We start from the raw sequence: 14,235 nt of genomic DNA, 5'->3' as shown, positions 1-14,235 counted from the left end.
ATTCCTTACAGTACTGTTAAAAAATATGTCTTCTGGGCTCTCTCTGCAGGCTTCCTCAGTGGCTCAGCAATAAAGAATCTGCCTGCAATGCAGAAGTCAAAGGAAATGCGGGCTCCATTCCTGGGTCAGGAAGATCCCCTGGAGAAGGAAATGGCAACTCACTCCAGTATTCTTGCCTGGAAAATCCCATGGACAGAGGAGACTGGTGGTCCATGGGGCCACAAAGAGTTGGACACAACTGAGCACAGCCCAGTGTGAGTGAGAAAGCCTTAAGACAAATACACTCTGACATTCCAATCTCCCTAAGACTTTGAATCCACTCCTCTATACTAAACCAAGGCAGTTTATATATTACATAACCAAGAAATAATACATACACATGTTTTTATATATTAACATATTAATAGGATACATAATCTGATATAATATATATTAATATTATACAATATTAATGGTGTGGATTCCAGTCTTGAGACTAAAGTCCTGAGAACTAGGAGTGTGATAGGCAGGAGAAAATCCATGTCCCAGGCTGGTGGTTTATATATGTATAAAGAGATTTATTATAAGGTATTAACCCACATGATTATGGGAGTTGAGAAGTCTTATGATCTACTATTTGCAAATAGTTTGAAGGCTTGGGAGGTGGAGAGTAGATGGTATATTAATAGATTTTAATCCTGAGCTGAAGATCTGAGGATCAGATATATCAAGGGCCAGAGACGACTGATATCCCAGCTTACAAGTCTGAGAGTGAATCTAACTTTCCTCTACCTTTTTGTTCTATTCAGGAACTAAATGAATTGGCTGATGCCCATCCACATGGGATAAGGCCATCTGCTTTACACAGTCCACCATTCCCAATGCTAGTCTCTTTTGGAAACACAGACACACACAGGAATAATGTTTAACCAGCCACCTGGGCATCTCTTGGCCCAATCAAGTTAGCATAAGAAATTAACCTTCATGTAAAGATTTAGTACACGTTCAGAAATACCTTTCATTGTAATATTCTTGATGTGCTGGACATCTTATCAGCAGGATTGCCAGATGGGCTAGCAATATGTAGCCACTAGAAAAATGAATTTTATGTGTCAAATTATTTCCCCTTCATTCATTTTTCAATAATTAATCATCCAATTCTGGGATATGATGATTGTTTGCTTCTCAATTACATTTTTTTTCTCGAAAATTATACAAAATCACATGGTGCTTCTTTGAATGTAAATTTTCAAATATTTCAGAATCACACATTACATTTACATAATCATTGAAGAGTAGACAATTTAGCCCAACATAGTGCAAAATTTTTGCAAATATATTTAGACATTTATGTATCTTTTGTATAATGCTTAAAAATTTTTGTACTCCTAACCCCTTTTTCCCAGGGACGGGGGAGCCTGGTGGGCTGCCGTCCATAGGGTTGCACAGAGTCAGACACAACTGAAGCGACTTAGCAGCAGCAGCAGCAACCCCTTTTGCCTTTGGTTTGCTCACCTGCAAAAATGAAAGATGTAATGAAATTATTTCTCAATCTGTTCTTGCAATTTCCTTTTCTGATTCTAAGTATATATTAAGAAGAAACTCATGACCATCGCCCAGTTTGACATTTTACCTTCTTCCATCATTCTGAATTATAGTAATTGTCTCCATCATTCATACTATTTCACAAATTGGGCACAGAGTATTCTTTGAGATCTCCGTCTCTTTCAACCCCATTTGAATTTCTTTCCTCAATTTATTACAAATGATTTATATGTATTTTCAATAATAATTTAATTATGATCAAATTTTGCTTGGACAATTGCAATTGTCTCCTAAGGGATCTCCATAAATCTTTCTTTCAGTTCAGTTCGGTTCAGTTGCTCAGTCATGTCCAACTCTTTGCAACTGCATGGACTGCAGCATGCCAGGTTTCCCTGTTCATCGCCAACTCCCGGAGCTTGCTCAAACTCATGTCCATCGAGTCAGTGTAGCCTGGAGGGCTACAGTCCATGAGGCTGCAAATAGCTGAACACAACTGAGCAACTTTACTTCACTTTGACATAACTGTGCAAATTTAAGGTATACAATATGCTAATTTGATACATTAATATATTGTAATATGATTGCCATTTTAGCAATAATTAGCACCTCTATCTTCTTTCATAACTATCTTTTCTCTTTAGTGCTTGGAATCATTAGTTTCAGTCTCTTTGAAAGTTTGATGATTATAATACAATATTATTGTTTATATTCACTATACTCTAGGCCTTATTTACTACTCTGTAAGTTATTAATTATCAAGAAGAGGTGGCAAGAATACAAAGAACACCTATACAAAAAAGATCTTCATGACCAAGATAATCACGATGGTGTTATCACTGACCTAGAGCCAGACATCCTGGAATGTGAAGTCAAGTGGGCCTTAGAAAGCATCACTACAAACAAAGCTAGTGGAGGTGATGGAATTCCAGTTGCACTATTTCAAATCCTGAAAGATGATGCTGTGAAAGTGCTACACTCAATATGCCAGCAAATTTGGAAACTCAGCAGTGGCCACAGGACTGGAAAAGGTCAGTTTTCATTCCATTCCCAAAGAAAGGCAATGCCAAAGAATACTCAAACTACTGCACAATTGCACTCATCTCACAGGATAGTAAAGTAATGCTCAAAATTCTCCAAGCCAGGCTTCAGCAATACGTGAAGTGTGAACTTCCAGATGTTCAAGCTGGTTTTAGAAAAGGCAGAGGAACCAGAGATCAAATTGCCAACATCGGCTGAGAGAGTTCCAGAAAAACATCTATTTCTGCTTTATTGACTATGCCAAAGCCTTTGACTGTGTGGATCACAATAAACTGTGGAAAATTCTGAAAGAGATGGGAATACCAGACCACCTGACCTGCCTCTTGAGAAACCTGTATCAGGTCAGGAAGCAAAAGTTAGAACTGGACATGGAACAATAGATTGGTTCCAAAGGAAAAGGAGTACGTCAAGGCTGTATATTGTCATCCTGCTTATTTAATTTATATGCAGAGTACATCATGAGAAACGCTGGACTGGAAGAAACACAAGCTGGAATCAAGATTGCCAAGAGAAATATCAATAACCTCAGATATGCAGATGACACCACCCTATGGCAGAAAGTGAAGAGGAACTCAAAAGCCTCTTGATGAAAGTGAAAGTGGAGAGTGAAAAAGTTGGCTTAAAGCTCAACATTCAGAAAATGAAGATCATGGCATCCGGTCCCACCACTTCATGGGAAATAGATGGGGAAACAGTGGAAACAGTGTCAGACTTTATTTTTCTGGGCTCCAAAATCACTACAGATGGTGACTGCAGCCATGAAATTAGAAGACGCTTACTCCTTGGAAGGAAAGTTATGACCAACCTAGATAGCATATTGAAAAGCAGAGACATTACTTTGCCAACAAAGGTCCGTCTAGTCAAGGCTATGGTTTTTCCAGTGGTCATGTATGGATGTGAGAGTTGGACTGGGAAGAAAGCTGAGTGCCGAAGAATTGATGCTTTTGAACTGTGGTGTTGGAGAAGACTCTTGAGAGTCCCTTGGACTGCAAGGAGATCCAACCAGTCCATTCTGAAGGAGATCAGCCCTGAGATTTCTTTGGAAGGAATGATGCTAAAGCTGAACCTCCAGTACTTTGGCCACCTCATGCGAAGAGTTGACTCATTGGAAAAGACTCTGATGCTGGGAGGGATTGGGGGCAGGAGGAGAAGGGGATGACAGAGGATGAGATGGCTGGATGGCATCACTGACTCGATGGATGTGAGTCTGAGTGAACTCTGGGAGTTGGTGATGGACAGAGAGGCCTGGCGTGCTGCGATTCATGGGGTTGCAAAGAGTTGGACACGATTGAGCGACTGATCTGATCTGATCTCTGATCTGGTGGCTCAGACAGTAAAGAATCCGCCTGCAAAGTGTGAGACCTGGGTTCAATTCGTGGGTTGGGAAGAAGCACTGGAAAAGAGAACAGCTACCCACACCAGTGTTCTTACCTGAGCAATTCCATGGACAGAGGAGCCTGGCAGGCACAGTCCATGCAGTCACAGAGTCAGACATGACCAAGCAACTTCCACTTTCCCTTTTAAGTTATTAAGAGTAGAGTTAAACAACTGTCCTGTCCCCTTACCCTGCAACAATTGTTATAAACTGCAATGAAGTATATTTCAGGACTCTTAGATTGTTTTACCAGTTCGTTTGCTTTGTTTTTACTAAAAAATAATTCCATAATCATTCATAAAACTCTATTCACTACCACAATCATTTCTAAGCACAGTGTTCTTCAAGTTCCATTCTAAAACAGAGAGGAATGGAAGAATGTGAATCAAGAATGAAGTGGCTCTTCCAGAATATTTTGTATAAATTCTGCTATTTTCTCATCTCCTTTGTGGTACTCCAAGGAGATCCAACCAGTCCATCCTAAAGGAAATTGGTCCTGAGTGTTCATTGGAAGGACTGTTATTGAAGTTGAAACTCTAATATTTTGGCCACCTGATGTGAAGAGCTGACTCATTGGAAAAGACTCTGATGCTGGGAAAGATTGAAGACGGGAGGAGAGGGAACAACAGAGGATGAGATGGTTGGATGGCATCATTGACTCGATGGATATAAGTTTGAGCACGCTCCCGGAGTTGGTGATGTACAGGGAGGCCTGGCATGCTGCAGTCCATGGGGTTGCAAAGTGTCAGACACAGCTGAGGGACTGAACCTAACTGATTATTACATTTTCCTTGTGATGTCATTCTATATTACCCCCAAATGATTAAATAAAAAAATGACCTTGTAATAAATTCTGACTGAACTTAACTGAACTGAACTTGTGGTATTGTATTTCAAAGAATTAAACCCACATATATATGTAGGTGCAAATAGTAACGTTTCATTACTTCTTTATGACAGTTCATGAAGAGAAATGTTGGAGAACATGCAATTCTTTTGATCTACTTTATGGAAATGTTGATGAGCCTCATATTGGTTAGATGTGAACTTACTTGGTTCTTACGTTAAACTGAAAGAATCTCAAATCTACTTGCTAATCTGTTTCACTGTTTCAAGGCCCTCTTCACCTTCTTTCTGGGCAAAAAGATGACTGATAACATTATACTTTATCACAGTCACTGTGATTTTCATCATTTGCAAATGAATCAAGTCACTAATTAACTCATGAGACTGATCAACAACACTTTTCACCAAATATTCAAGCTTGCTTTCATGCGTTTTGTCACATGTAGTAAAAACAGCCACTCATTTCTCACTTTTAGCATTCAGAATTTTAGCGAAATATTTCCAAATAAATCTGTGAAATAAGTTGACTTAATAATTATAATTTATTGTAATTTTGATTTAAAAAGTTCATTTACCTTAACTAGATATTTTCTCTGTTTTTATGTTCTCTATTTTCTTCCATAATAAAAATTACCAATGTAACAGAGTCCAAAAAGTCAGAACATTCTTTCTCACTAAATGGCCATATATTCCCCCAAAAGAACTAGTTCTTAAAAGTTCTCTCCATTTTATTAAATACTTAATAATAATTTTCAAGCCATTTATTTTTTCTTAAAGTTAATTGCATTGATCAGAAGTAATAAAAAATCAAGAAAAACAAACTCTTTGATGCAATATGCATTTGATGAATAATAGTAAAATGGACTCTGGCACATAAAGGTTTTGATGAGAACTATCACTCGCATAGATCTTTGAGGTCATGTTCATTATTAGAAGCCTCAGGTCAATATAATGGCAATTGAAAACTTAAGACTCAAAATTTTACGTACTGCATTTTTCTACCTATCTCTTCCATCAGAATTTTATCTTAGCATCAAATTTCTGTTTTTATCTATAATTCTACATTCTCAATTAAAATTATGCTTTTAAAATGACATATAAATTGATATTAAAATTACTAGTTTCCCTTTTTTTAATCTTTGCATTGAATAAATAACGGAAAGAGAAATGTTAGTATAATTAATTGTAGCATCCACATGAAGTTTACCTGATTTATTAGAATATCTACTTCTTGGAGGGTGAATCAAAATATAGAGAAAAGTTATAAATTCCAAGACATGTAAAAATATGAATTTCAGCTAACTCTTAGGACCCACTGAGTAATCACACAATCCAGCATAACTGCTCAGGGAGCCAGACTGCCCATTAGCCCAGTTTGTACTGACTGCATTTTATAGGATACACTAGCATGAAGGTTCCGGATTCATTAGTCTATGCTCATAGAAATGTTACTTTTTTGATGTCAAGAAAAAAATGAATGCTCCCACATCAAATCAGGATCCTAATAATTGCCTGGTTTGGGTATCAGGGTAATGGCCTCATAAAATGTGTTAAGAAGCATTCCCTTTAATTTTTTTGAGAGAGGTTGAAAAGGGTAAGTATTAAATCTTTTTTGAATGTTTGGTAGAATTCACCTGTGAAGCAGATGTTCATGTAGCTTTAGATAAATTCTCTGCTCTCTTCTCCCTGTCCCCTTCTCCTTCTGGGATATCCATTTTCCTAAAATTTCCCTACCTAAAGAAGTTTAATAGTTTTTATAAGATTTTTGTCATTTTTCTTTAGATCTTAATTTTCTCTCTTCTCCTACCTATATCATTTCTAGATTTTTATCCTCAAGTTTGCTAATTCTCTCTTCCATATGGTCTGCTCTATTTTAAAGGCTTTTTAAACAGTCCATTCTGAAGGAGATCAGCCCTGGGTGTTCTTTGGAAGGAGTGATGCTAAAGCTGAAGCTCCAGTACTTTGGCTACCTCATGCGAAGAGCTGACTCATTGGAAAAGACTCTGATGTTGGGAGGATTGGGGGCAGGAGGAAAAGGGGACGACAGAGGATGAGATGGCTGGATGGCATACCGACTCGATGGACGTGAGTTTGAGTGAACTCCAGCAGTTGGTGATGGACAGGGAGGCCTGGCATGCTGTGATTCCTGGGATCACAAAGAGTTGGACACGACTAAGCGACTGAACTGAACTGAACTGAATGCATTCTTTGGGCTTCCCAGGTGGCACAGTGGTAAAGAATCCACCTGCCAATGCAGGAAGGGCAAGAGACATGGGTTCGATTCCTGAGTCGGGAACATCCCCTGGAGGAGGAAATGACAACCCACTCCAGTATTCTTGATTGGAAAATTCTTTGGACAGAGGAGCCTGGCAGGCTATAGTCCACAGGATCACAAGGAGTCTGACATGACTGAGCACACACACTCCACTCCAATGCATCATTTATTCCATTTGTTGAATTCTTTAGCTCCAGAATTTCTGTTTGGTTCATTTTTAGAGTTTAAATCTCTGGCCAAGTATTCCTCCTGTTCAAAAATTTTATTTCAAAGTTCATTGAACAGCCTTTTTGTTTCCTTGTAGCTCATGGAGTTTCTTCATGATAGTGATTTTGAATTCTGTTAGATTGACTTTAGTTTCTAGAGAATTGTCATTTTATTTCTGTGATACTGTGCTATAGTGATTCTTCATAGTGCTTGATGAGTTACTCAGCCAATGCATTTGAAGTAACAAACACCTTCTTAGGTAAATGCCCCACCCTCCCCCTTGATTCTATTTAATATTTAGAATTAAAGGCACTTCCCTTTGTGTCCAGTAGGTGGCGATATAGCACAAGTTGTTGATTTCTCCTACCTGCGCTATCTCTGGTTGTATTTGAGAGTTGGCACTTAACCACCCTCCATCATCTCTCAGAGGTGTTGCCTGGTGCCCTTGTTGTTCCTGCTTGTGGGGGTCATTGGTGCTACTGTGTCCTTGGCATCACTGCCTGGGGCACCAGGATCGGAGGCCCCTCTGCCATATCTGGGGTCTCCTGTGTTCCAGGCTCTGCTACTGTGGCAAGAGGGTGAAGGGGATGGAGAAGCCAGGGTAAAGGGAGCCTCTGTTATGTCTGGGGCTGTTGGGTTTGTGGGAGCCATTGCTGTAGACAAAACTGGGGGGTAAAAGTACCTCCAAGACGAGGGACAAGGTCACTTGGCCCCACTCCCACTGCTGCTTGGTTCCCTGTGGTCACAGGAATCACTGTGGCCCAGAGGCTGAAACGGCGTGTGCTACCTCCCCTGATGCTACCGCGTTCTCTGGGGCAGTGGGCTGAGCCACTGCAGCCAAGGGTCTGGGACTGAAGCATCCCTGGGTCCTCTGTCCCCTGGTTCTACCTTCTCTGTGTTCATGTCCACCTACCTTTCCAAGTACAGATGTGTGGAATACTCCAGCGTCCTGTTGTATTCAGTAGAGACACCTTTGTTGGGCCATGCATGTTTCACTGGTTGCAGATTGAAGGGGAGAGACAAAGGGAATGTTTTATTCTACCATGATACTAACGTTACTCCCTAAAAACATCTTTTAATGCATTTAATCTATACAAATCTAATAAAAGAAGTGGCTATGAGCAAATGAATTTTTATTGCCTGCAAGCTGTTACACTTAGAATTAAGAGAACTGAGTGATTTAATTCAATGTATGAATGATAAGCCTATAAATGACAATACAACTCTGAACTTCAATAGCCACAGGCCTGCAAAGCCAAAGCATAACCTCTGTAGACCTCAGCTTAGAATGGTCAAGAATTGGTCAGTGACTTCCAGCTGCTCTAATTTTTGCCTTTGCTTCCAACTCAGATGAAGCCAAATATATTCCCATGGTCAAACACATAAAATACCTCACTTGTCATCAGTCCACCTTCTTATGCCAACAACTTTCAATCAATGCATGCCTGAAGTGTTCTTCTTCATATTCTTTAAATTTTTTTCACTGTAAAGCTTTCCCACTTTGTTGCCTGCCTTTAGGTCTCTGGCAAATGCAAGTGATAGTGGCTGACTCCCTTGCTATAGTAAGCTGTAAATAAATAGCCTCTATTTGTTCTTCTTTTGGTAATCTTTATTTCCAAAGTGACATTGTGCAGGGGCGGGGAGGGGCGGTGTCCTGGGTCTTCACAGCTATGTGTGGGCCATAGTTGTGGTGCACAGGCTGAATTGCCCCAGCGCATGTGGAATCTTCCCAGACCAGGAATTGAACCTATGTCCTTGCATTGGCAGACAGATTCTTAACCACTCGCCTACCAGGAAAGTCCCAAAGTGACATGTTTTTGAACTTTAATACTTTGTGGGTTTTTGTTTCTACTTTGAAATTAAAATAATATAAAATTATAATAGTCCAGTTGTAAATTGGTTTTAATAGTTAGTTTTGTGTGGAATCCTGTAATTACTATTAATAAGTACTGCTGCTGCTAAGTCGCTTCAGTCGTGTCTGACTCTGTGCGACCCCATGGACTGCAGCCTACCAGGCTTCTCTGTCCATGGGATTCTCCAGGCAAGAACACTGGAGTGGGTTGCCATTTCCTTCTCCAATGCATGAAAGTGGAAAGTGAAAGTGAAGTCGCTCAGTTGTGTCTGACTCTTAGCGACCCCACAGACTGCAGCCTACCAGGCTCCTCCATCCATGGGATTTTCTGGGCAACAGTACTGGAGTGGGGTGCCATTACACTCAGTTCTTTTCTCATTGCCAGATATCTTTTCCACATTGTGTCATATATTGTTTCTTCTCTTCCTATTATTATTTGCCTAGCATCTATATACTTTACAATATAGTAATAATTATGGTTACAAGTTGGTTTCACACATGCAATCTCGCTTAACCCTCATTACAAACAGGCTATTTTGGTTTTATTCTCCCCATTTTAGAAGTCAAATTACTGTTGCTAAATGATAGCACATGGCAAGGCCAACCTTCAGCCCAAGATTCTAATTCTGGTTTTCCCTCAACTTCAAAACAGGTAGTGCGTGAGAAGACTGGATGAGCAATACCATCAGTTCAGTTCAGTCGCTCAGTCGTGTCCGACTCTTTGCGACCCCATGAATCGCAGCACGCCAGGCCTCCCTGTCCATCACCAACTCCCAGAGTTCACTCAGACTCACGTCCATTGAGTCAGTGATGCCATCCAGCCATCTCATCCTGTTGTCCCCTTCTCCTCCTGCCCCCAATCCCTTCCAGCATCAGAGTCTTTTCCAATGAGTCAACTCTTCACATGAGGTGGCCAAAGTACTAGAGTTTCAGCTTTAGCATCATTCCTTCCAAAGAGCAATACCATAGAGAAGTCAATCATTGAAATAAGCAAAGCTCTAAGTTTTAGAGCGCAGAACTTCTGTTTAGTATATCAAATTTGACGCCTATCCTCTGCAAGCCATCAAAGCAGGGAGACTCCTACTGTCTTCTCTTATTGTATAAACCAATTTAATCTTGAATTTTGCATTTGTGATGATGGACCTGTAAAATTTGAAAATTATTGCTAAACAATTTGGCAGTCTTTACATGACATCCAAAATGCTGTTTAAGATTCCATACATGTGTTTGTGTTTATGTGTATATATATATATATATATATATATATAAACACACACACACTGTATAGGTATATATGGGGTTTTCCAACTTAGCTTAGAGGTAAAAAATCTGCCTGCAATGCAGGTGCTGCAGAAGACGTGGATTTGATCCCCAGGTGGGGACGATCCCCTGGAAGAGGGCATGGCATACATGCCAAGAATACACTCCAGTATTCTTGCTTGGAGAATTCCATGGACAGAGGAGTCTGGTGGGCTGTAGTCCAGAGGGTCACCAAGAGTTGGACATGACTGAAGTGACCTAGCACACACGTATAGGTATATATGTTATATAAATATACATATAATATACATATAATATAAACACATGCATGTGTGCTAGGTCAGTTATATATATATATATATATTTTTTTTTTTTTCTTTCCCTTTTCTCTTCTTTGAAAAAAGCCCAATTTGCTTCCTTTGGTGGTTAAGCTAAATCAAAGTGGGCGGATTACAATGCATCAAACAAGTCTGAAATTTGTCTCTATTTCCTTCAATCTTAACTGTCACTAGTTGAGTTTTTGTAGTAGAGTGCCATCTCCCCTTCTATGCAGTGTTGACATGGAAATTCCATTTCTAACTTCTCCTCCTTGCACTGAGCCTTCAATCTATAAACATTTCATTTTATTCCTCAGCATGACTCATATAAAGAGTTTTCCCCTACCCAATGTGTTAACTGTAGGTGGAAATTGTACTTGATAAATTATAAAAGGATAGAATTAAAGGTTGGATTGCTAAGCTTGTTTTTACTGATAAATGGGATTTTCAAGCTTTGATGGTATGTTTTCTCTTAAGCTCCTGGGATTTTTACTATTTAGCTTTGAGATTGGATGAGGATATGTGCTTTTTATTTGCTAACGAAAGATTAATTTGGTTGCTATGAGATCGATTTCATTTTGCTTTCTGAACATATTTTACTTTTCAGCTCCTTTAGGAAGTTGAAAATTGGATAGCATTTCCTCTTACAGTGAGTTGGCAAGGGTCTCTCAACTTGATATGAAGATATTCTAGCAGTGTTTTAATTCATATCTTCTAACAGAAAATATATTTTCCAGAGTTCTTTTTCACTGCTTATAATAATAGGGGCAGATTGGTCATTGAAATCCATTATGTGTAATTTTAATTAAATGATCTTATTGCACACAAGAGATTGCAGACTTGATTTTGGGGTGACTGTATAGCCTACCATCCTCTCCCATGCTTCTTACAGTTTCATTTGTACCTTGAAATATTGTCCACCTGACCATGACCTACTGATTAAGTTGGGTTTCTGTTGGACTTCAAAATAACCTTGAATATCTTGCTTATTACTTTTTGAAAGTATTCAAATTAGCTATTTGAAACTTTCAGGCTATGTTTGCTCCTGTGTATTTTCCGGATTGCTTTCAAATACACAATTCAAAGATTAAGTCATGTTAAATTAACAAAAGTTATGTAATTTACATTTAAATAACTCCTGGATATTCAAGACTTGGACATGCACAAGTGCAAAGGGCATGATTAAAGGCTAAAACAAAGTAAATCCTATAATCAGCACTAGAACTTGACCTCAGTGATGTGCAAGGCCGATTTTCAACTTTTTCAGAAGGATAATACTAAACAGAGTGGCAATTTGCATAGTGATAAAATATAGAGTCTGTGAAGCCAATCTGAATTCCATTTCTAGTTTTGCCACTTCCCAACCATGTGCCCTTCAACAAGTTACTTTTACACCTGTTGGAGGAGAAAATCAGGAAGATGTGACACCAGTTGACCCTCGAGCTGTACCTGGGCAGGGCAGTTGGCATCTGCTCATCCCTGCCCCCTGTCTTTGGAATATATGCTCTGCCCACCATGTCCACAGTGGGAGCCATTCTCAAGGATGCAACCTTGAGAGATAAGATGTTGGTGAGATTGTCTGGACAATACACATGACTAAAAACACTTAAGGCTGCTATATAAACTTTCAAAATTCTGGTAGGCAGGTGCAGAGATGCAGAGATCTACTTGTCTTATGACTGCCCAAGACAATCCTTGAATGCATGTCCCTTTGCTTATTAAACCTGCCAGCTACCCATCTGTAGTGGTCTACCTCTTTCTTTGGTGTCTCCTGGCTCTCTGTGTATGGGAGCCAGCTTGTGCACCAAGATCCCATAATTCAGTTTCTCTAAATGAGTGTAATAGTAGTGCCTGATTTCACAAGATTCTTGGAATATTTAAATGCAATAATACCTTCAAACACATAGGTTTTGTTCCTTCTTCCTTGTTGTTTCAAGTTGTTAAGTTATGTCTGACCTTTTGCGACCCCGTGGACTATAGCCTGCCAGGCTCCTCTGTCCATGGGATTTCCTAGGCAAGAATAATGGAGTGGGTTGCCATTTCCTTCTCCAGGGAATCTCCTGACTCAGGAATTGAACCCATGTCTCTTGCATTGCAGGCAGCTTCTTTACTGCTGAGCCACCAGAGAAGATCCCTTCTCAAACACATAGGAAGCACTTGATAAGTGATGATGGATTATGAACCCATAACTGTTTATTCTGGATTATCTGAATTGTTTTTCTCACTAAACAAGTTTAGAATGTGGTTACAATATAGAAATATGCCACAGATAATTTGTTGTTTTACAGCTTTATTCCAGCATAGATTCATCAGGGAACATGTGTTTTATTCAGATTTGTCTCATGATGACAATTTGGATTCCATTTCAATCTAATTAATTTTATCATTCTCAAGAATGTGCCAGACCTTCATGAAACTCAGAAATTACATTCTCATAAACCCTACAAAGCTTCCTGATTCATGAGCCAAGACCTTCACGCAAGAAAGGGCAAAGCAACACTTTGAAAGAATTTAGCACCATTTCAAAGCTACTTAGAAATATAGCACATAATATTTGGCTGCAGACCATCATCTCTGTTAGGAAGCTTGGAAACAGAATATCACTGTGTCCCACAAGGTGTTATAGTACATAATGGTGAGCAGCTCTTTATTAAGACTCTTGAGAGATGATTGGTGTTTGGGTCAAAATAAATTCTGCTCCACATTCTCTGCCCTGCTCTGGAAAACATCCCCTTTACCTTAAAAGGATTTTACTCTGGGAAAAAGAAAATCCCAATACAGCTGTAACAGGAGGGCATAAAAATAATCATATCAATTTATGCCTCTCTGTTGATTTTATTCAAACTTCATTACATTTTGTGGATGTGGATGCCATGAATTTTTCACCTCTAAGGACTTTAGGATGTGACAGGTTGTTTATTAGAAATCATTTCATGATTATCTTTATTCTTCCGTTTAGATCTAGGACATGAGCTCTGTATTTTTCAGATTTTGGCTAAAAGCAGAGTTTTCAAGTTGTTTGTACTTGAGGAAAACTTGGAAAGGGAAGTGGAGTTGCCAGGTGATAGAGAAATAACAGAGTATTTGTGTAGTTAGCACAAACCACAATTGATATAAAATCTAAACCTTGACTGAGAAAGTATGCCTATTCCATTGAGTGGTGCCCTGAGAAATCCTGCAGCTTTTCCTTCCAAAGGCTTTTATTAAAACATTAGTATATGCCAGACACTGTGTTAACTGGTCTGAGAGATTCCCAGGTGAACCATGCATTCTTCCTTTGTTAAAGCATTAAGGGTTTAAGAGCAGATCTAGACTCATGAGCTGCAAATAATAGGATGCTGTGGAGAATGCTATATGAGAACTTATGTATACCAGGCTTTGACTACATGGCAAGGAGAGATTAGTTCTGGCTGAAAGCTGAGGTTGCTGCTAAGGGTAAATTTTAGAATATTACTGAGCTGAATGTTCAGAGATAAATAATGGTTTTCCAGGCAGAGAAATGAGGTCAGGACATTTGAAGCTGAGGAAGAAACACATATAA

The sequence above is a fragment of the Bubalus kerabau genome, chromosome 3, assembly GCF_029407905.1.
Source record: "Bubalus kerabau isolate K-KA32 ecotype Philippines breed swamp buffalo chromosome 3, PCC_UOA_SB_1v2, whole genome shotgun sequence".
Classification (NCBI taxonomy): Eukaryota; Metazoa; Chordata; class Mammalia; order Artiodactyla; family Bovidae; genus Bubalus; species Bubalus kerabau.
The sequence above is the reverse complement of the archived record's forward strand: the minus strand, read 5'-3'. Positions refer to the sequence as shown.